The 24546-nt window shown below is 34.5% G+C and overlaps 1 protein-coding gene across 11 annotated transcripts in view; it reads left to right on the top strand.

Annotated features, from left to right (window-relative positions):
- Mtmr3 (myotubularin related protein 3) overlaps positions 1 to 24546 on the top strand; it is a 128064-nt gene that overhangs the window by 14069 nt on the left and 89449 nt on the right. For 2 of the 11 annotated variants that reach the window (XM_076837536.2, XM_076837522.2), the window contains exon 2: positions 10799 to 10869. The exons of 8 other annotated variants lie outside the window; for them this stretch is intronic. The gene's annotated coding sequence lies outside the window, so the exon portion shown is untranslated. Of the gene's footprint in view, positions 1 to 9312; positions 9383 to 10798; positions 10870 to 24546 lie in introns of those variants that run through there. One more of the 11 variants, XM_076837528.2, reaches the window with a different exon arrangement.

Raw genomic sequence — 24546 nt, forward strand, 5'->3', positions numbered from 1 at the left:
TATTTAAGTTTATGCACCAAAACCCTGCATAAGCATATTTTAAATTATAGCAAGTATCTTAATTCATATATATTAGGTTCCCCCCCACTCCGCAAATAATTACACAGGCATTTACTGATAAGCCTGAAACAAGCTCTGAGTATTTGAAAGTTCAGGTTTATCCAGAGTATTTGCTCCCATGTTAGGTTTTTTTTTTTTTGGTACCAGGGATTGAACCTAGGGGCACTTAACCAGTGAGTCACATCCACAGCTCTGTTTTTGTATTTTATTTAGAGACAGGGTCTTGCTAAGTTGCTGAGGCTGACTTTGAACTCACAATCCTCCTGCCTCAGTCTCCTGAGTTGCTGAAACACTGGGATTACAGGTGTGTGCCACTGCACCCAGCCCTGTGTTATCTCTAGCCCTTTTTATTTTTTCTTTTGAGATAGGGCCTTGCTTAGTTGCTTAGAGCCTCCCTAAGTTGCTGAGGCTGGCTTTGAACTTGCAATCCTGCCTCAGCCTCCTGAGCTGCTGGGATTACAGGCATTTACCATTGCACCTGGCAGTTTTTAAAGTTTATAGGAAAAACTTTGGGGTCTTCTGAAAGATATGAATAATAGTAAACAAATGAGTAGTTACTTAATCTCACTTTGTACACCTGAAAGCATCAACTATCTTTTATTTTATTCAGAGTAAGGAGCTTCCCAGTCTTGCTCAATGGAAGTACATCCATCCCTCCCACTATTCCCAGCAATTTTTTATCTTTTCAAAACTAATAATTAAAAAATTTTAAAACAGATCCCTTTAAAAAAGTACAACAAAGTATATATTTTTTCCTCCAGTGTTATTACTTGATATAGAAACATTAAGGTGACATTTCCTTCTTCAATGATATACAAAAATTTACATGTACCCACTTGTATAAAATCTCAAAGAAAATTATCAGAAGGTTTTTTTTTTATTTTTTGAGAGAGAGAATTTTTTAATATTTTTAGTTTTCGGCAAACACAAAATCTTTATTTGTATGTGGTGCTGAGGGTCAAATCCAGCGCTGCGTGCATGCCAGGCCAGCATGCTACCATTTGAGCCACATCCCTAGCCCAATTGGGAGTTTTTATAGAACTTTTTTTGATACTTGCATATAAGAGAATCTTTTAACATGGTGACATATAACTTTTGTATTATTCAGAATCTCATCTCTTACTAAAATGTGAGTGGCTTGCTTGGGTATGTACCTATCTTTTCTATAATAAATACTTTGAGTCTTTTGAAATGCAGTGTTTTGGCCATATTCCAGCTCCTTACTGAAGTATGGTTTCTTGATAAACGTAGCAAAAAGCACATTGGCAGTAGTCCAGAAGCTGACTCACCAAGAAGTAATGATAGACACTTTGAAGGGAATGACCTATGCCAGGATCGCGTTTCAAAGCTTCTTGCTATGATTACATCAGTGAAAAGCAGCCAAGAAATCAAGATGAGATCTTGCTTGTACCTCCTGGGAGTAATGGTACATAGGAAGGATGTTCATTGTAGGATACAAGTAAAACTTTTCCCCCTGACGATCTTGTAAAATTTGGGGGGTGGGGAACAAATTGAGAAGTCGGAATGGTGGTGACCCTGTGAGACTTCAGTGCCTGATATGCCTTTTTCCTTTTCTGGGTCTGGATGGGAATAGCTAAGGGTTAACTAAAGAAGCTCAATGTGTATCAGTTTTCTAGAGCTAAGGGAATATACTTAGCTCAGTAGTAAGCACAAGTATCATATTTGTGTCAGACACTACAGCTACTGTTTCCTAATTAGACCAGAAGAAACCAAAGCAAGACCAATATCAGTTCAGTTTTGAGGAACAGTTCCTTTGCCTGTTAGCATTGCATGTTTTAGAAGTAAAAATAGTATGAAAGTGAACTTGCTTCAATACTGTGAAATGCATGCTAACTCTGATGGTTTTTGTGGATTAGTGATTGCAGCTCCATTTGTAAATTCAGTTTCATACCAGTTTTTCTAGGTGGCCAACTAATGTTTTATAATTGCTTCCAAAGATCACTAAACTATTGGCTGTAAGTGAAAATAGCAGAAGTATGCCTTTTTCATGTCCAAAGTTGTCCTCAAAGATAAGAAATCATCTAAATTACCTCAAAATGTTTTTCAAGGTAAGGCTAAGTGAATATGCCACAGTGCCGACTGACTCATTTTATTACAGAACTATTTTTCAATAAAAGGTGTTAAACATGATAGTATTTTAATATAGAATACTGTGGAAATTGCTTTTAGCTAGTTGCTGTTTTCTCTTAAGCATAATATTTAGGAATAGAAAGTTTTCAATATTTTCTCAAGAATGTGCTTCTCAAAAGTTAAAAGTGAGCTGGCATGGTAGTGCACATCTGTAACCCCAGTAGCTCAGGAGGCAGGAGGATTAAGACCAGTCTCAGCAGTTTAGTGAGATGCTAAGCAACTTTAGCAAGACCCTGTCTCAAAATAAAATATAAAAAGGGCTGGGATGTAGCTACGGTAAAGTGCTCCTGGGTTCAATCCCTAGAACAACAACAACAAAAAAGTTTAAAGTGAGCTAGGTATGGTGGTCCACATGCCTATAATCCCAGACACTTGGGAGGCTGAGACAGGAAGATTGCAAATATGAGGCCAGACTGGGAAACTGAGTGATGTATTGTCTCAGAATAAAATTAGAAGGAGCTGGGATGTAGTTCAGTGGTAGAGTACTTGCCTAATATACACCAGGCCTTGGGTTTGGGTGGGAGTTTGTCGGTGATGGTAGTTAAAAATGCTTTTTTTAAATTAAAGAAACATTCTACTTTGTAGCATTTGAGACTACAAATCCCCTATAATTTCTCTTAAATTTTTTTCAGCCTTTTTGAGATAGTGTCATTGCCCCCATCTTTATTTTTTTAGTTGTAGTTGGACACAATACCTTTATTTTTATGTGGTGCTGAGGATCGAACCCAGGGCCTCGCATGCACTAGGCGAGCGCTCTACTGCTGAGCCACAACCCCAGCCTGCCCCCAACTTTAAATTTTTTTTTTTTTTTTTTTTTTTAGGTTCTGGGTATGTACCCACAGCTTTGCACATGCTGGGCAAGCCATTTATCACATTTACACCCAGTCTTGCTCTTTTGCTTTTGAATTGGCCCCATCTATGCTATTTCTACTTAATTTCTTATATGATTTAACTTGCATCTGTAAATTATTTATTAGCTAGCTTTATGACTTGGGCAAGTTATCTCTGTGCCTTAGTTTTCCCTCTCTGTAGAATGAGGATAATAATATTACTTATCATATAGTAGTGTTGTGAGATTAAATGACCAATAAATGATGAAGCACTTAATAGAATGTTCTGTGTATATTGGCTTAAGATTATTATAAGCAAAGACCTTGACTCCTCCCTTATAGTATTTGCAGCTCTTCATTTATTTTTTAATTTTGGGTAAACAGGGTTTACTCAGAACGTAACAGAACTTAGTAATTAAGGAATAATAATTTTTTTTTTCTTCAGTACTAGGGATTAAATCCAGGGCTTTGCACATGCTGGTCAAGGCATTATCATTGAGTTATACCCCTAGCCCTAAAATTTTAAAAATGGGTCTTCCCTTTCTCTTGGATAAAATACCATATATAAGCTTACTAAATTGACTTTTTAATGCACATTTTCCCTTTTCTCCCACTGTGTTAGACTTTTCTGTAATTATAGGTAAGTGGTTTAGTATCAGGAGTTAGATTATTTTTATAATTAGTAGATTATTACTAATTTCTAGATTATATTTTTTTTGTTGTTATTTTGGTACCAGGAATTGAACCCAGGGGCAACCACTGAGCCACTTCCCTAGCCCTTTTTTATTTGAAGATAGAGGACCTAAGTAACTTAGGGAGACACTGAAGTTCTGAGGCTGACTTTGAATTTGCGGACCTCCTGCCTCAGCTGCTGGGATTACAGGTGTGCACTACCTCACCTGTTTTTCTAGGTTACATTCTTTTTTTTTTTTTTTTAATATTTTTTAGTTGTTGATGTACCTTTACTTTTTATTTATTTATATATGGTGCTGAGGATCAGACCCAGTACCTCACACATGCTAGGCAAGTGCTCTGCCACTGAGCCACAATCCTAGCCCCTAGATTACATTCTTAAACCAGATTTTTTGAACATTTAGGGGTCCCTTCTTAACACTTAATTATACCAGTAAAAGGAATATAGTATTCACTGAATCTTTTTTTTTTTAGATTTTTTATTACATAATTTTTATTCACATAATTGTTCTGTTTTATTGTTATCTCTAGTTCATGATATCAAAAAAAGTTAACATTTATATAGTGGGAAATTTTCACTTTTAGATTATTTAGCAAAGATTCCCATTCCTAATTTCTGTTGCCTTATAACTTGAAAATGTATGTCAGATGTGGCCAGTTTTGTACTGCTTTTCCTTATAACGTTATAGAAGAGATTGGCCTTTGTCACTAAGGGCCAGTAGGCATTTTTTTTTCCCTCTCACTGGTATTGATACAGATAACAGGAGCAAGCCTTTCCTTTTCCTGAAGTTCAGACTGCTCACACCTTCACCCTGTTCTGAATGAGGACAAAAAGGGAAAGAGGAGCATTAGATGAGAAAATGAGGAGATGGCACTGAGCCTTTGAGGCCTTGAGGTCTTTAGTTCTTTGTTTCTATGCACCACCTCCAAATCCTGTAAGACAATAAGTTCTGATTTTGTTTGGGTTTGACTTGGGTTTTTATCACTTTAATTTGAAACTTCTAGTACATCCTATATTAATCTGAATTCTTATACTGGGCTTCCAAAGTATTTAAAGATAATCTGGATTTTAATCTCAGGGTAACATACTAAGGTAAACTCAGCTTATATATGAATTAATAGTCAGAATCAGTGGAATGGAAATAATAAAGCATCTCGTTTATTAATGACCCTTGCTTAGAAGAAAAATTATTTATGAGGAATATATAATGTACCAGTATTCCTTTCTCTATATACTTACACAGAGTAGGAGTTTTCTTTAAAGAGAAGGGAAGAGATAAAGTCAGGATATTCATAATTTCATTGATTAGGTATAAATATCTTTTTTATGCCTGGGGATTGAACCCATGTGCCTTACCTCTGATCTACATCCCTTAGTCCTTATTTAATTTTGAATGGGATCTTTTGCTGAGACCGGCCTTGAATTTGTGATTCTCTTGCCTTAGCCTGCCAAGTTGCTGGGATTACAGGGGTGCACTGCCATGTGTGGCTTATTATTTTTAAATAAAGTAGCTATGGTAGCTATAGGAGGGGCAGAAAGGAGGTAAGAAAACCTGGTGAAAAGCATGACAGAAGAGAGCTAAGTTTGGTAGACATTGGGAAACCATTAGTAATTGATTGTTAATTTTAGAGAGGTATGATTTGTACAAATTTTACTTTTCTTCGATGTCATATTGTCTCCTTCTGGGTTAAATGCTAGGCTTCTGCGAGAGGAGTTGGTGACAGAAATGAAGAAAAATTTTTGTTTTCTTTAGATTGACATTTTGTTGTTGTTGTTGTTGTTACCTGGGATTGAACCCAGGGGCACTTAATGAGCCATATTTCTATCCCTTTTTTTATATTTTAGGGACAGGGTCTCTAAAGTTGCTTAGGGCCCAAGTTGCTGAGGCTGGTTCATGTTGATGTAATTAGGTATTATGATCAGCTTTCTTGTATTGCTTTTTAATAAGCTGACGACATATTGACTTAGAAAATCTGCTTCTTCTATTACTTGACTCTGTTTGCTTGAGGGTAACACATGAGGTGGGAACTGAAAATGAATACAGTATTCCCCCTTATTCACAGTGTATACATCTTCTAAGATCCCCAGTAGATTGCTGAAACCACATGTAGTACCAAATCCTTCTATATATAACTATGCTTTTCCTATCTATCATAAAGTTTATAAGTTAGGCACAATTGGAGATTAACAACCAAGTCTAATGATAAAAAAGACCAGTAATATTCTGTAGTAAAACTATGTGAATGTTTTCTCTTTTAAAATATCTTAATTCTTCATTGCACTCAAATGTCAGACTGGTTGACTGAGTAATGAAGTCTTGGAAAGCAAAATCACAGATAAGGGAACTATACTGCTCAAAACTTTCAGGACTGTTTTGGAAGTCTTTGAATGTGGTTAATGAGTAGGAGTTGTGGTGAATATGAATTTTTAATTTTAACTATTTCAATCCCAAAACAAACTTGACCCTTGACAACAGAATGTGTAAGCCAGGTATTTGATATGTCTATGCCACACTATCCAGTTTTTACTGTTTGTCCCTATGGAAATTGAAACTTTAATGCGTTGCTATGGGTTAAATATGGTTCCTGGTGCTCTGTTGAAAAGGTTTTAGTTATACACACCTTTGTGGTCATTTCTAAAGCATACATTCCAAGATTATGTTTATAGTAAAGTGGTCTGATTCCCAAAATATGACTCTGGTTACTAAAGGTATAATTTTGACAAGTCATTAACTTCTTATAGGTCCTATAACTAAGATACAGAGAAAATCTTGTCTTACCTGAGCATGCATGTATGTTTGGACTTCTTTGTTGCTAAATCTTAAACAAAATTTCAACTTTAGAGAAGTATGATTTCTACAAATTTTACTTTTCGTGGATGTCATACTGGAATCATACAGGATGTTCTATTTTTTGTGTGTCCTCTTTTAATACTTTGAGATTCCTCCATGTTATTGAAAGTAGTAGTGATTTGTTTTATTTAATTGCTGAGTGGGAGTTTATTGCATGGATGTTTCACATTTCTATATCTGTTTACTAGTTGATGGATATTTGGGCAGTTTCTAGTTTTGGATAAGGTTCCTATGAACATTTGCATACAGTTCTTGGGAGGGACATGTGTTTTCATTTTCTTAGTTGAATATCTAGGAGTAGAAATTGCAGGGTTGCATGATAAGTGTACCTTTGTAACTTTAAAATAAACCACCTATTTTGCATTCTCTAGTAACTTCTGAGGAATTTCTTGTATCTGCATCCTGTCCACACTTGGTATTATTAGCCTTTATTAATTTTAGTTACTGGTGGGCCTATAGTGATATAACAACATGGTTTTAATTTGTAATTTCCAAAGACTAATGATGATCATCTTTTCATGTGCTTATTGATATATTAAAAAAGAATAGGTTTTTTTGTTTATTTTTAAATTGCAGGGTTTTTTTTTTTTTTGTTGTTGTTGTTGTTGTTACCTGGGATTGAACCCAGGGGGCACTTAATGAGCCATATTCCTATCCCTTTTTTATATTTTAGAGACAGGGCCTCTGAAGTTGCTTAGGGCCTAAGTTGCTGAGGCTGGCTTTGAACTTGATCCTCCTGCTTCAGCCTCCTGAGCTCCTGTGATTGCAGGTGTACATCATGGTGCCTGGCTCCATGTAATTTCTTGATTACCAGTCTTGGAAATCACCTGTTTTGCAAATGTGTTCTCATAGTTTGTGGTTTTCTTTTTTCTTAATAGTGTCTTCAGAGAACAAAACAATTTAATTTCTATGTAGTCCAAGTGGCTGTTTTTTGTTTTTAAATATCTCCCCCCAATAGATAATGCTCTTTGTATCTTATTTAAGGATTTGTTTCTAAGGTCACTAATGTTTTCTTTATTTTTCTTCTAGAATTTTTTTTTTTTTAAACCAGGGATTGAACTAAGGAGTACTCAATCACTGAGCAACATCCCCAGGCCTATTAGGTATTTTATTTAGAGACAGGGTCTGAGTTGCTTTGTACCTCGCCTTTGCTGAGGTTGGCTTTGAACTTGTGATCCTCCTGCCTCAGCCTCCCTAGCTGCTGGGATTACAGGAATGCACCACCACACCTGGCTATTTTTTTTTAAAAAACTTTTTATAACTTTAGGTTTTACATTTAGGTCTATGAAACGCTTTGAATTAAAGTTCGATTAAAGTAATGATGGAGGTTTTTTTTTTTTTTTTGTAATGGTGATTGAAACCCAGTAGTGCTTAAACACTGAACTGAGCCCCATCTCCATATCTCCCCAGCCCTTTTGGAAAGGATCTCACTAAGTTGTCTAGGCTGGCCTCAAACTTGTGAACCTCTTGTCTCAGTCTCCCTAGTTGTTGGAACTGTAGATGTATGCTACTGTACCTGGCTTGCTATTTGCTTTCTATTTATCTCATATATTTTGTTTTTCTCTCATGGACTTGATTAAGTATTTTGGAATATTTCATTTTATCACCTCTACTGTATTAGCTATATTTAATTGTAATTTTTAATTAACCCGGTGATAGAGTCCATGTTTAGCATTAAACTATATCCCCAGCCCTGTTTTATTTTTTTCATGACTACTATAGCATTTACAAAGGCACAACCTACTTTAAAGTACAACTATACTACTTCATGTATTAAATAAGAACTCTTTGGTAGTGTATCTCTGTTTTCCCACCTCCTGTCCATTTTCCTATTGTTTTACATTTTATTTTTAGATATATTACAAACTTGTATATTTTAGTCAGCTTTTTCACTGCTGTGACCAAAAGGCCTGACAGAAACAATTTTAAGAAGGAAAGTTTATTTTGGGACTTACGGTTACAGAGGTCTCAGTCCAAAGGTGGCTGACTCCATTCCTTAGGGCCTGAGGTGAGGCAGAACATCACGGAGGAAGTGTGTGGCAGAGGAAAGCAGCTGGGGACATGGTACCAGGAAACAGAGAAAGCTCCCCTCACCACAGACAAAATATATAAATCCCAGAGGCACACCCTCAGAGACCTACCTCCTCCAGCCACATCCTACCTACAGTTACCACCCAGTTAATCCCTATCAGGAGATTAATGCACTGACTAGATTAAGGATCTCATTACCCAATCATTTCACCTCTAAATCTTCTTGCAGTGTCTCACAGGTGAGCTTTTGGGGATCATCTAATATCTAAACCATTAACAGCCATGATTCATTGTTATTATTATTTGTTTTAAACAGTTGCCTCTTAAAGAGGAAAAGATGCATTTATCTGAATTCTTCAAGGCTTGTTTTTATTAAAACTTTGTTAGAGTAGGCCTGGAGAGAGACCCTTGCCATAGGGCTAGTTTAGCCCAGTTTTTAAGGTCTTAGCTGAATGTCCTGAGCTAAATAAAACATCTTTGGTCAGAACCAAAATGTCTGTGTTGACTTTGATAATTAAGTTTAAAGTTCTCAAGTAGTTGCTTGTTACCTAATGATTGTTTCTTTATCCATGGAATCTCACCCATCACATGTGCAGCTAGTTTAAGTATTAAAGATAAAAGAGTGTCCCACAAATTACAGCCTTCTAAATCTCATTAGAGTTTCTGACTGGGTTTCTGCTCTGCTTGGATTCCCAGATTTCCCCTTTCTGGCTGGAGTCTGGAAAGTGCCTCAAAGCACAGAGCTTGAACATTCTTAAGGCTAAGGTAATTTGTTTTCTCTCGGGAATCACAGTTCTTTTCTATTATTCAGTATTTAAGAATGGTTATTCCATATATTTTGCTAATTTTTTAGTTGCTTATAGTATGGGGAGGTCTAGTCTCAAGTTACTCTATCATGGTCAGACTACTTTAATCTTACAGGTCGTATTTTTGTAGGTAGCCTTCTAACAGCACTTGTCCTGGTATAGCTGATATTCATGTTCTAATTGCTCACTACTAGATTTTATGTAAAATAAGAAATGTTAGCCTTCCTAATATTATTGTAAATAGTACTCTGAATGTACTATTTTACCAGTTGCATTTTAATGCCTACAGTCAATAACCAGAACTGTCTCACTGGCCCCTATACCTAGAGTAGTTTGAACTTTAAGATATAATCTTATTACTCAATTTTGGATTATTGTGTTCTTGTTTAATAATATTCTAGCACATTTAATAAGATTTTGTATTGGCTCTAACCACCTGATATTCATTAAAACATGGAAATAATTTAAGAGCACTAGGCTCTTAAAAATCTGCTTTAATATTGGAGGAGAAAAAATGATTGAAAATGGCTGATTTTTATATTAAGGAGGCATTAAATTACTTAAAGAAAAAGTGTTGCTAGAGGTATCTCCTAGTTGGAGCATTAGTTTAGGTTTATAGGCTTCAGTTTTGTTTTCTTAGCAGAATTAACCCAGTCTCTACTCATCATCTAAGAAAAGACCCTTCAGGTAAGATTTTAAAAATTACACTGGGATTCACATGCGTTGCAATACATACCTCTGAGAATTCATAATCATAACATGTGGTTTTCATCTGCCTAATAAATCATGCTTGTTTTACCAGTTATTTTATTTCATTGTAACAAATCTTTGTGCCACATTTGGCATTTAAATATTGACAAATGAGGCAAATAACTTCCCCTCATTTTATCATCATCATTATTTCTAGGCAACTAATATTGTTATAAAAGTATTGTGCTTTTACTTAATACTTCTTTAAAAATGTCTTGGTAAAAAGTCATTTATAGGCAAATATACATATTCACAATATGTAAGGGTAAGTAAGATCTTTGGGTAGGAAGATCTTATGAGTAAATAGTATTTGCTATTAAATGGGTTTTGAATAGTTGTCGAAGGATCACTTAGTAAAGGGAAGTTGCTTATATTTTTGAAACTGTAAAATGGTTTTCCCTCTGAAATTATCAAGTGTCTTATATTGTTAGTGCAAGGAATTAAAGTGTTTAATTTAGAAAAGATTAGTAACAGCTGGTGTTATTCTGGCATCAGAAAAACCTGAAGTTGGAGAGCATTATCTGTACTTGTCTCTTGGTACTTCAGAGATGGATAGTTGTTGTTGTTGTTGTTGTTCTTTTTTTTTTTTTTAAAGAGAATTTTTTTTTTAATATTTATTTTTTAGTTTTCGGCGGACACAACATCTTTATTTGTATGTGGTGCTGAGGATCGAACCCAGCGCCGTGCGCATGCCAGGTGAGCACACTACTGCTTGAGCCACATCACCAGCCCCTGGATAGTTCTTCTTATACCAATCTCCTAATGCATGCCTGGATAACATTTTTCTTGTACTGAAAAATAAGTCTATGGTGTTAACCAGGCATCTCTATATTGATCATCTGATTTCCATAGCTTCCATGAATTCAAATTAATTTTGAAATTTAAAATCTTATTTAATAAGCAGGTGGGAATTCTTTGAAGTATTTCTCTTGCCTTGAAACATCTTCCCTTTGATACCATTACCTTTTTCCTTTGCAAGACTTAGCTTAGGCTTGTTAGTACAATAAGTATTTATCTGTGTCACTTATTTACTAGGAACTGTTATGCAGTAGACTCTGGATGTATTGTTGAACAAGGTGTAGTTTCTCTCTATAATGTAGCCTATGAAGGAAAAGGAATAGGAGTTGGAAAATAATATTCTAGTATAGGTGCTTTTTTTTTTTTTTTTTTTCATCAAGTAGGTAGATTTTTCTGGATAGTCGATAGTTTTCTACCTTTTGGCATGGGGATTTTACCAAAATCTTAGTCAACTCAATTTAAAGGGATATATCATGTTAAATGTTAAGAGTAAAGGGAATTTTAATTAGAATTCATAAGGCATAGCATTTTTTAAGTACAAAAATACTATTTGCTTTTAAGAATACAAAGATTTGTCTGTTTTAATGTAGTTAGTTATGGTGTCTTATTTCTTTTCTTCCAGGGACATAGTATAAGGTAAAAACCTAAAATTATTGCTCAAAATGTTTTTGGGACAAATATGTGACTACATAGTTTTGCTAATAGTCATTGACTCATTTAAGTTAATTATCTCATTTTATGTTTCCTTTCTTTTTTTCTGGGGGAGAGGTTTCGAGGCCCCACCACTTGAAATGGAGCACTTTTATTCTTAGTACCATAACTGTACATACTTAAACGTAAATGATGTTTTGTCTTGCCATGGGTTTCTCACTGATGTATCTAATGAAGTGGTTTAAACTGTCCAATTTTATATACAAGAAAGGAGAAAGGAATATTTTGTCAAGAGATTAATACAGTTATCTTCTTAAAATAATGATATTTGCTCATTAAGACATTTGGACTGTTAGTTTGTATTCACATGTTTCCAGTCTTTAGTTGAATCTTTAGAAAATATTTTTCTAGATTAAACTCAAACTCAAGTAAAATTATGTTTATAGTGTATTTGAAATATCTAACTGTACTAGGATGTTAGATGATGACCATATATGTACATTTTACTCTTTTATTATTATTATTATTATTATTATTATTTGGTACCTGGGACTGAACCCAGGGCTTAACCACATCTCTAGCCCTTTTAATTTTTAATTTTTGAGTAGGGCCTTGCTGAGATCCTGACGCATGTCTTGAACTTTCTATTCTCCTGCCTCAGCCTCCCAGGTTGCTGGGATTACTGGCATGTGCCTCCATACCCCACACTTTTTTTTTTTTTTTTTAAGAGTAAGGAAGTTAAGAATTTAATCATCTGGATGTGGTATCACATGCCTATAATCCCAGTGACTCAGAAGGAGGATCACAAGTTCAAGGCCAGCCTCTGAAGCTTAGTGAGACCCTGTCTCAACAAATAAAAAGGGGTTGGGCCAGGGTTGTGGTTCAGTGGCAGAGTGCTTGCTTAGCACATGAGAAACACTGGGTTTGATCTTTAGCACCACATAACAAAGGCATTCTGTCCATCTACAACTACAAAAAATCATTTAAAAAAATAAAAAGGGAGCTGAGGTTGTAGCTGGGGTTGTAGGGTCAGTGGTGGAGCGCTTGCCTTGCATGTGAAGCACATAAAAGTAAAATAAAGTTATTGTGTTCATCTACAACTAAAAATATATAAAAAATTAAAAAAAGGACTGGGGATGTAGTTCAGTAGTAAAGCACCCTTGGGTTCAATTCCCAGCACACCCCCCAAAAAATAAAAATAAAAAACTAATCAGATAAGTTATGAACACATTAGTTTTTTTCTTATTAGCTAAAAAAATTATTAGGTCATTGCATATTGTGCTAATTAAAGTGAATCATTTCTGCTAGTTAAACCATGTATGGCTAGAGAGAACATTTTGCACACTATATAAAAAAATAAGCCTAACAAAATTCATGGCTGAGATTAAAGACTCTAGGAACACAAGGTGCTTAAGTTGAAGTCTAGATGGATGTGGATTTTGTTTTTTTGGGGCGGTTCTGGGGATTGAACCCAGGGGAGCTTAACATCTCCAGCCCTTTTTCGTGTTTTATTTAGAGAAGGGGTCTTGCTGAGTTGCTTAGAGCCTCACTAAGTTGCTGAGACTGGCTTTGAACTTGTGATCCTCCAGCGTCAGCCTCCCAAGCTGCTTGGATTATAAATGTGCCTCTGCACCCAGCTAGATATGGAATTTTAATAAACAGTATCTTGCTAAATTTGTGTATTCAGTTTTGGCACCTGAAAGATTACTGGTATTTAGAATATTTGAATGTTGTATTATATTTGTTGGGGCATGTACATAACAAAAATGATATGGTTGATATAGAAACTTGTAAAAAATATTTAAACTTTTTGAATGGAGAAGAAGAGAATCTCTACCACGGAGTCACATCCCCAGCCTTTAATTTTTTATTTTGAGATGGGGTCTTACTAAGTTGCTTAGGGTCTTGTTAAGTTGCTGAGGCTGACTTTGAACTTGCCATCCTTCTGTCTCCCAAGCTGCTGGGGTTACAGTCACCACACACTACAAAGCTTTAAATTTTTTTTTTTTTTGCAGTACTGAAGGTTGAGAACAGGGGTGCTCTACTACTGAGCTACATCCCAAACCTTTTTTATGTATTTTGAGATGGCCTCTCACAAGATGTCTGGGCTGGCTTAGACTTGTGATCCTCCTGTCTTAGCCTCCCAAATTTGACAGTATTATAGGCATGCACCAATGACTCAGCTTTTTTTTTTTTTTTTTTTTAACTATATATAAATAATTGTCTATAGAATAGAAATTGCTCAAACATCATGTAAAGCATAGGTTTAACTCACATTTGGCCAAAGATTGATACTAACAAAATACAAAGGTAAGCTTTAAGATTTTGCTTTTCCTTCTAATTTTCCTTTGCCTTTTTTTTAAAAAAATATTTATCTTATTTTAGTTATCGGCGGATACAACATCTTTGTTTGTATGTGGTGCTGAGGATCGAACCCGGGCCGCACGCATGCCAGGCGAGTGCGCTACCGCTTGAGCCACATCCCCAGCCCCTTCCTTTGCCTTTTAATAGTCTTCTTTGAGGCCAGAAGGGCTGGGGATGTGGCTCAGTGATTGAGTGCCCCTGAGTTCAATCCTCAGTACCCTCCCCACACAAAAAAAGTCTTCTTTGAATATATCTGAATGACTGCTTAATTTCTTAAGGTTTTGCTGCCTTTTTTTTCTTGCAGTGCAGAGGATTGAGTCTGGGTCTTGGTTTATGCTGAGCAAGCACTCTTCCACTGAGCTGCATCTCTAGTCCATCAGTTTTTGTTTATTTTAAAGTTTTTTTTTTTTTTTTTTTTAAAAGCTTAGAGGGTTGGTTTGGGATATAGCCTAGAGGTAGAGGGCATGCTTAGGATGCATAAGGATGCGTAAGGCCTTAGATTTAATCCTTAGCACACATGCATGCTTGCACACACAAACCTTAGAAATTTAGGAATTCTTTTTTTTTTTTTTAATATTTTAGTTTCACACAATACCTTTATTTTTATGTGGTGCTGAGGATTGAACCCAGCGACTCGTGCATGCTAGGTGAGTACTCTACTGCTGAGCCACAATCCCAGCCCCAGAAATTTAGTAATTTCTGGTGTCTCTTTTATTTATTTTTTTGAGGTGCTTGGGTAGCCTGTAATAATTTATAATATCTTTTTAAAAAATGTTATAATATCTTGATGAATATTCAGTTTGTCACTTGGGGAGTTTCTTTTGAGAATGCTTAGGATTTTATTATTTTTTTAATGGATTGCTCATTTATTTCCCAAAATTCTTAATTCACTTATGTTTTTTCAAGCGTATAGTTCTGTAAGTACATTCAATTGTTGTGCAACTCTCGCCACCATCCATTTTCAGAACTTTTTCATCCTTTTCAACTAAAACTCTGGACTCATTAAACTCTAATTGCCTGTTCTCCCCTGCCACTCATTTCTGGCAACCACCATTCACATTTTCACTACTTCACTACTGTAAGTATCTCAGTATAAGTAGAAACCTAGAGTATCTGTTGTTTTGTGACTGGCTTATTTCACTTAGCCTAAAGTTTTCAAGATTTATCTATGTTGTGACATGGGTCAGAATTACCTTTCTTTTAAAGACTGAATACAGTACCTATTATATATCTGTACCACATTTGTTTCTTTATTCATCCATTGATGGATACTTGAAACCATTTAGCCATTGGGAATAATGGTGTTATGAACATCCAGTTACAAATATCTATTCAAGTTCCTGATTTTATTTCTTTTTGGTATATACCCAAAAGTGGAATTGCTGAATCATATGGTTATTCTGTGTTTAATTTTTTGAGAAATATCCTTGTCATTTCCATAGTGACTGTAGTTTACATTTCTACCAGCAGTGTGCAGTTTTTTTTATATCCTAGTCAACATTTTTAAAAATCCTTAATTTTTTTAAAAAAAGTAGCAATCCTAATGGATGTGAAGTAGTATCCCGTTGTGGTTTTGATTTGTGTGACTCTGATGACTAGTGGTGTTGAACATCTTTTCTGGCACATATTGGCATTTTGTATATCTTTGAAAAAAATTTTCTGTTTAAATCTATGCTAGTTTTCCAGGCTACCATAACAAAATACTGCAGGCTGGGTGGCTTAAACAACAACTTTATTCTCTCTTAGTTCTGGAGGCTGAAAAGTTCTAGATTAATGTTCTGATAATATTCAGTTTTTGGTCAGGCTCTCTTCTTGGAGAACAAGCTTTCTGGCGACTCTGATAAACTTAATAATCCTGTTGAATCAGGACTCAACTGGATGATCTTATTTAATCTTTATTGTAACTAAAGATTTTTACCTCTAAATATATTGTCACATTAGGGATTAGGGCTTCAACATTTGAAATTTGAGGGGGCACAAAGTCCGTAACAAAGCACTTTGTCCACTTTTGAGTTGTATTTGTTGTTGATGAGTTATTTTAAACTATATTCTGGATATTAATCCTTTATCAGATACATATTTTCTCCTGTGGAGTTGCCTTTGTATTCTGTGATAATGCTCTTTGAGACACTAAAGGTTTTCATTGTGAGATAGTAATAGTTTATTTTTCTTTGTCCTTTAGTCACTTAATAGTTATGTCAACCAGCAAATCAACTGTTGCAGTATCACAGTAACCTTTACCTATAGCCTAACATTACATCACAAAAACCTATCATTTACCTCTCTTCATCTCGTGACACAGACATTGTATCAGCTCATATCATGACAGGAAGGATAAGAACAAGAAGATATTTTAAGAGAAGAAGCCACATTCATATAACTCTTGTTACAGTATTTAACTTTTATTACAGTATTTTGTCTTTGGTTGTCATACTCAAGAAATCATTACTAAATGCAGTGTCATGAAGCTTTCCCCATTTCTTTCTTTTTTTTAATTTTTAGATGACCACAAATACCTTTTATTTATTTATGTGGTGCTGAGAATCCAACCCAGGGCCTCATGCATGCAAGGCAAGCGCTTTACCACTGAGCCACAACTTTAGCCCCTCCTCTGTTTCTTTATAAGAGTTTTAAAATTTTTAGCTCTTATGCTTATGTCTTTGACATTTTGATTTATTTTATGTATTTGGTGTAAGGAAAGTGTCCAACTTTATTCTTGTATTTAGGCACATGCAGTTTTCCTGGACTATTGAAAAGATTGTTTGATACCAAATAGTCTTGGTATCTTTGTTAAAAATAGTTTGATCATATAGTAGTCACTTTTATCCATGGATAGGATGTTCTAAGACCTGGGGATGCCTGGAACTGTGGATAGCATGAAACCCTGTATTTACATTGTTTTTACCTATTTTGTGCAAAATCATATTGATAATTTATAAAACAGTCACAGTAAGGGATTACTGATAATAATAATATAGAACAGTTAATAACAATATACTGAAGTATGGTTTTCTTCCTATACTGTACTAATCTTTTCTGTCATGGTGTGAGATGATACAGTACCTATGATAAGATGAAGTGAGGTGAATGACAGTCTTTGTGAGTGTTCATCTATGAATAAGAGTTACTTGAACAGAAGCACTGTGATACTGCAATATTTGATTTGATGGTTGACATAGCTCTTAATTAACTGAAGGATAAGTAGTGTGTGTGCTGGACAAAGGGATGATTCATGTCCTGGGACAGAATGATATTTCTTTTTTTTCTTTTTTTCAGAATGACATTTCATTATGATATTCAGAATAGTATTCGATTTAAAACTTGTGAATTGTTTCTGGAATTTTAATATTTAATATTTTCATACTGTGGTTGACCTCAGGTAGCTGAAACCACAGAAAGTGAACTGGGCAAGGGGGACTACTGTATAAGTGTTTATTTCTGGACTTTATACTTTATTCCATTTGTTTATATGTCTACACTACTTTTCACACTGTTTTTTGGTTTGGTTTTATTTTACTTTTTTGTGGTGCTGGAGAGGGAACTTAGAACAGCTGCCTAACATGAGCAAGGACTCTATTTACCTCAATACTACTCTTCCTTTGTCTTGATTATGACCTTTGGAGCACAAAAACAATTTTAATGAAATCCATTTATCTATTTTTTCTGTATTCCTGCCCTTTTGGTTTTATATCTTAGAAACCATTGCTGAATCCAAGGTCATAAAATTTACTCCTGTTTTCTATAGCATACTACAGGGACACAGCCACATCAGTGTTTATAGCAGCACAGTTCACAATAGCTAAACTGTGGAGCCAACCTAGATGCCTTTCAATAGATGAATGGATAAAAAATGTGGCGTATATAAAATACACGATGGAATATTATTCAGCAATAAAAGAGAATAAAATCATGGCATTTGCAGGTAAATGGATGGAGTTAGAGAAGATAATGCTAAGTGAAGTTAGCTAGTTCCAAAAAACCAAATGCCAAATGTTTTTTCTGATATAAGGAGGCCGATTTATAGTGGGGTAGGGAGAGGGAGCATGGGAGGAATAGACGAAATCTAGATAGGGCAGAGGGGTTGGAGGGTAAGGGAGGGGGCATGGGTTATAAATGATGGTGGAATGTGATGATCATTATTATCCAAAGTACATGTATGAAGGCAAGAATTGGTGTGAATATACTTTGTGTACAACCAGAGATATGAAAAATTGTGCTCTATATGTGTAATAAGAATTCTAATGCATTCTGCTGTCATATATAAATAAAAATTTAAAAAATTTACTTGTGTTTTCTTATAAAAGTTAAAAAGTTTTTGTTCATATATTGCTCTTATGTAATTTAAAAAAAATTTTTTTTAATATTTTTTAGTTTTCAGTGGACATAAAATCTTTATTTTACTTTTATGTGGTGCTGAGGATCGAATCTAGCTCCCCACGCATGCCAGGCGAGCGCGCTACCCCTTGAGCCACATCCCCAGCCCCTTATGTAATGGTTTTTAATTTTATGTAATTCATCACTTGTTGAAAAAAACGGGATGATTCTTATTGAGCTATCTTAGCATTCCTGTAAAAAGTCAGTTGACCATATATCATATATGTAAGGGTTTATTTCTGGACTTCTATTCCCTTGATCTATATCTATTCTTATATTAGCACCACATTGTCTTGATTGCTGTCTTTTGTAATAAGTTTTGAAATTGGAAAGTGTGTTATTCAACTTTGTTTTTATTTTTTTTGAATGCTTAATAAATGTGTATCTTCTTCTTCTTTTTCTTCTTCTTCTTCTTCATCATCATCATCATTATCATCATGGTCTCTACTTGTTGCCAGGCTGGCCTTGAACTCAGGATCCTTCTGCCTTAATCTCCTGAGTATCTGGGATTACAGATCTGTACTACTACTATGCTTGACTAAGAATATTTAAAAAAAAAAAATTTTTTTTTTTTTGGTTGGTACTGGAAATTGTATGCTGGGCAAGTGCTTGCTCTACCATTGAGCTACATTCCCAGGCGTAGCCCCATTTTTTAGTTGGGGGTTTTGCTGTGTTGCTGAGGCTGGCCTTGACCTTGAACTCCTGCTATCCTCATGCCTTGTCCTCATGAGTACCTGGGACAACAAGTGTGTGCCACCATGCCCAACTATGTTTAGTGGTTTTAGAAACTATTTTTTTAAGTTGTCAAGTAAAATTGCACATATATTTATGAGTTACCATATGATGTTTATATATATATATATGCTGTGTTTTGTTCAGTTAGGGTAAGTTTATCTATGTGCTTAAATATTTGACATTTCTTTGTGGCAAAAATGTTTCAAATCCTTTCTTCTAGCATTTTTGTAAGTCTTCTAGAATTTTTGAAGTGCACAGTATAATATTGTTTTCTGTAGCCACCCTACTGAGCAGTACAACACCAGGATTTATTCTGTTGTCTTACTGTATTGTAGTGTCTACTGACCAACCTTTCTTCATCTCTCCTTTTCTCTCCCCTGCCTCTAGTAACTGCTATTCTTTTCTACTCTCAACTTTGAGATCACTTTTTCTAGATTCCATATATAAATGAAATGATGTAGTATTTGTCTTTCTGAGCCTGGAATCACAGCCATTATGGAAAACAGTATAGGGATTCCTCAGAAAATTAATTGAACTACTACAAGATCCAGCAGTCCCACTATGGGTTAACCTATCCAAAAGGAATGAAAGTGTATAGCAATCTCACATTCCTTGCAGCATTATTCATAATAGCTAAGAAATGGAATCTGCCTAAGTGTCCATCAACTGATGACTAGATAAAGAAAATATGATATATAAGTACATAATAGAATTTTATTTGGTTATAAGAAAGGATGAAATCCTGTCATTGGTGCATTATAATTATAATGGTGGCATTTGTTGTTACATATTTACACATGCATATTATATATGGCCGGTATCATTCCCCAGTATTCTTTTGATTTTTTTCGAGTATTTTTCCTTTGTCATGGAACAGATGAAATTTTTTAATGGATATACTTCAGATTATTTTCTTGTGGATGGGTTAGAAAAGTGTGCATTTGGTATTTTCCCAGACATAATTTTTAAAGTATTCTAATGCTTAAAGGAAAGGTTTATATTTTGACTGAAATGCTTCTACTATAGTTGGGCAAATAGTTGAGGGCCAAATGACTCTGGGAGAAACACTGGGTTCCATACAGGTTGCCTTTTAATTTAAGTTAAATTCATTGAATTTGTTTCTTTCTTTAAAAATAATTATACACACACACACACACACACACACACACACACAAAATTAGTTGTAGATGGACACAATACCTTTATTTTATTTCTTTTTATTTTTATGTGGTGCTGAGGATTGAACCCACTGCATCATGCATGCTAGGCAAGCGCTGTACTACTGAGCCACAACCCCAGGCCCGAATTTGTTTCTTAATATTTAATTTCCTGATAATATTTTGAAGCTTGATTTGTATCTGCATATTTTTACTTTTTCAAGTGAACTTTATTAATATATTATTTGTGAATTACAAATAATTCACAATTTTTATATAACAACATTCACCTAACTTTTTTTGAGAGATGTATACACTTGTAAAATCATTGCCCAGTCAAGATACAGAATATTCCCATCACTGCTAACAGCTTCCAGGTGCCCATTGGCTATCATTTCTCCCTCCTGCCTCAGTGAATTACTGATGTGATCTCCTTGTTGCCTCCGGTTAGTTTTTTTTCCCTTCTTACAGAATTTAATAGAAATATTTATTTCCAGATCTTTTATAACAACTTCTGGGTTTGTGATTATATTGTTTGTTATTAAGAACATAAACTAAAAATTATTAACTTTAAGAATTATTGGTTTAAATCTTGAATTTTCTTAGTTAAGAGTTGTTTCTGAATGGTGACTTGGTAATCTTACTTCACTATTAGATGAAATTTTTGTGTTAAATTCTGCAGTAGAAATACTGACATAACAAGGTTAACAGTGAATCTCTGAAATGAGATATAGGACAGGGGAAGGAAGATAGCAGAAATAATTTACCTCTATCCATTTCCATACTTGCTTAAAAAAAGTTAGTTTCATGGTTATTTAACCATTAAATACATTTTTAGGCTTATATTTTCCCTTTATATATGTATATTTGAACAAAGAACAACATTCAAAGTGATGTTGTAATAAGTTTTGGCCAAAGCTATGTTTTTAAAACATAATGCTCTATTCCCATAGTCTTCCCCAAGGGCACTAAGGGACCTTTATTTTTATTTTTTCCCAGAATGTGACTGAGGCAGTGAAGGAGAGGAGGAGTATGTCCAACTTGATTTCTAGCACCCTCCCTTGAAAATACCTTTATTGAGATGTAATTCACAAATAATATATTAATATATCACCAATTCAAAATGTAAAAGCCAGTGGTTTCTAGTTTGTTTGCTGCATTGGAAAGATACCGCCACAACTTTAGGATTTTTATTGTCCAAAAATGAAACTCCGTAACCATTAGTAGTGACTGTGTTTCCTTCCAGGTACTCTTCCCTTTCCTGGCCCCAAGCAACTACTTACCTACTTTCGGTTTCTATATATTTGCCCATTCAGGACATTAAAAAACAAAACAAAACAAACAAAAAAACCCCAAAACTCCTATCTAACTAGATTTTTTTTTTTTTTTTTAACTAACTAGAATTTTACAGCCTTTGACCAACATCTTCCATCTGCCTGTCCTTCCTAATCACCTAAACTTTTAGTAAACACCATTCTACTTGTTCCTTCTGTGATAACTTTTTAAAATTTCAAGATTAAGATCATGTGGCAGCTGGGGACAGTGGCCCACCCCTGTAATCCTAGCCTTTTCTCCTCTTTTCTTCTCCTCCTTCTCTCACTCTCTTTCTTTTCTAAAAAATTGTACCACGGATTAAACCCACGGGTGCTTTTTCACTGAGCTACATCCACAGCCCTTTTTATTTTTTATTTTGAGATAGGGTCTCACTGAGTTGCTTAGAACCTTGCTAAATTGCTAAGGCTGGCCTCAAATTTCCAATCCTCCTGAGTCACATGGATTACAGGTGTGAGCCACTGTGCCTGGCTGAGTATTTTTTTTTAAGGTTAAAATACAATTCTATTGTATATGTACACATCACATTTTATCTATCCATTGTTGGTGGACACTTCTAGACCTTTTGTAAGACAGTTAATTTTACAGATTTATCAAGATTTCATGTTATTAGGTCAGAACTCTTGATAGCCAATTCTTCATTCTTCCTTGCAAGTACCTTGATCTTACTGTATGCCTCCTACTCAAAAGTCTGAAATGATTATTCTAAAACCGAAATGATTATTCTAAAACCAAAATGAAACAAACTCCCAAAAACTCAGACACATAGGTTGATGAGAATTACAAGGACTGATTATAAATCTGAGTGCTCATATAATCTATTTCAGTTTATTGAATTGTAGATTTTGGGATTTGAACCATCTAAGTACTTATGCACAATAGTGTGATGTAATATCCACAAAGTTTAGTATTCTTAAAGTAAAACCTTTGTGTATCATTTTACATATGTTTAGAGGCATGTAATTATATCCATATTAGGATACAGAATGTTTCTTTTCTTAGATTTCCTCTCACTCTTTCTTAGTCAGAACGTATTGTTGTCTTCTATCATGATAAAACCTTTGGTTCTCGATTTTCATTTTATAGTAAAGTCTTTTTCAGGATATTCCTTTTTTTCGGTTGTAAATAGGGGCTTACCTAACCTATTAGTAAAGTTACAATCAGAGGAAGTCAAATTATAATTCAGATGATGAATAGCATCATCCTAAGTAATATTCCTCATGGTCAGAGTATATTTTACTGGAACTAGAGTATAAAGTTTTTTATCATTTGGATTTTCTTTATCATAAAGAAAATAATGAAAAAGATAATGTGATGTAATGAATGTTCATGTACCTATCTATAACTTAATTTAACAAATATTTACCTTCTGTCATATTTGTTTCAGATTAAAAAAAGTTTTTGCTAGAGTCCAATTTAAAATTTAGTATAAGTTACAGAAATAATACAAGGACCTCCCAGTGCTCTTCACCAGTTGCTTGCATTTTGTTTCATATTCATTTCTCTCCATTTTTGTCTCCTGAATAAGTTGGAGGCACTGTGTCCTTTTTCTGTAATTATTTGAACATATATTTACTAAGAATAAAGACATTCTCTTATATAATCATAGCTACTTCTTTATTGTTTTTGTTTTAATTTTTTTTGGTAGTTGTAGGTGGACAACATACCTTTATTTTATTTGTTTATTTTAGTATGTCATGCTAAAGATCAAACCCAGTGCTTCACATGAGCTAGGCAAGTGCTCTGCTACTGAGCCCTAACCTCAGTCCCTCTTTATGGGTTTTTATAGTTTAATTTAAATGTTAGATATACCTCAGAGTTGGCAAAATATTTCACATAGTACCTCAGATATGCCATCAGAATTTTTAGTATTTGTATTAAAGTACTTGAAGGTGGTACCCTGTCTGGATATTTCAGAACCCATTTTTCCTCTTATATGTATAAATTCTGGTATTTTCCCTTGTCACATTTACATTTTAATGTAAAACTGATAACGATAATCTCTTTTCCTTCGTGTCTAAGTTTTAAAATTTTGTTATAGATTATAATATTTGGAGAATTTGAAAAGATCCTATCATTGGTTTAGGGGGAAAGTGGGGCATACAGGTAATATTTTCACATCTTAGGGAGTTGTGTTTTTTTTTTTTTTTTTTTTTGATATATCAGAATCTAGAAACATACTAACTTTATGACCTTGGTCACGTTACTTGATTCTTTGGAAAGCTGAAGCCTCTACTGTGATATGGGGATAAGTAGCACCTACCTCAACAACCCTATGAAGATTAAATGAGATACTGTGTGTAAAGTACATAGCCCAGTGATTGGTACATAATTTAGTAAATACTAGATTTAAAGTTAAAGCATAATGATATTTGTTTGGAGTTTGATTTTGATTAACAAAGTAATCTTTGTTTATTTAGAATAGGTTTTATTAAGCATATGTATTATAGTATTTACATAGTTTTTATATGCATTTCTATGTATATTTTAGCTGTAGTTCTCATGTGAACTTAGAAGTTGATCCTTCTGCAATAAACACTTTTTAAAAGGCTTTTTAATTATTGATTCTACAATTAGGCTGTTAAGGGGGATGATTATATTTGTTTTGGGAGCTCAAAAAGGATACCTAGAAAGTGTATAGTTTAACTAGTTACTGATCCACAACAGGGCATTAGTGGCAATAGCTAAAATATGTGGCTATCGGCTCACTTATTCCTTGCAACATTATGAGATATTGCCATTGGAATCATGAGAAAGAAAAAGTGACTTAGCAACTTTGCAAAACTAATAAGTGCCTGAATTGAGTTTTGAGGCAGGTAGGCTGACTCTAAAGCTGTGCAAGTATCTTATAAGCCATAATAAATTATATCTTATTTATTTAAAATACTAGTGTATGTCTTCAGTTTCTGAATACTAGAATTCCTCAGGAATGCTTTAAAACAACAGAAAGTGAAGTGATAAT

This window comes from Callospermophilus lateralis, chromosome 1 (assembly GCF_048772815.1).
Source record: "Callospermophilus lateralis isolate mCalLat2 chromosome 1, mCalLat2.hap1, whole genome shotgun sequence".
NCBI lineage: Eukaryota > Metazoa > Chordata > Mammalia > Rodentia > Sciuridae > Callospermophilus > Callospermophilus lateralis.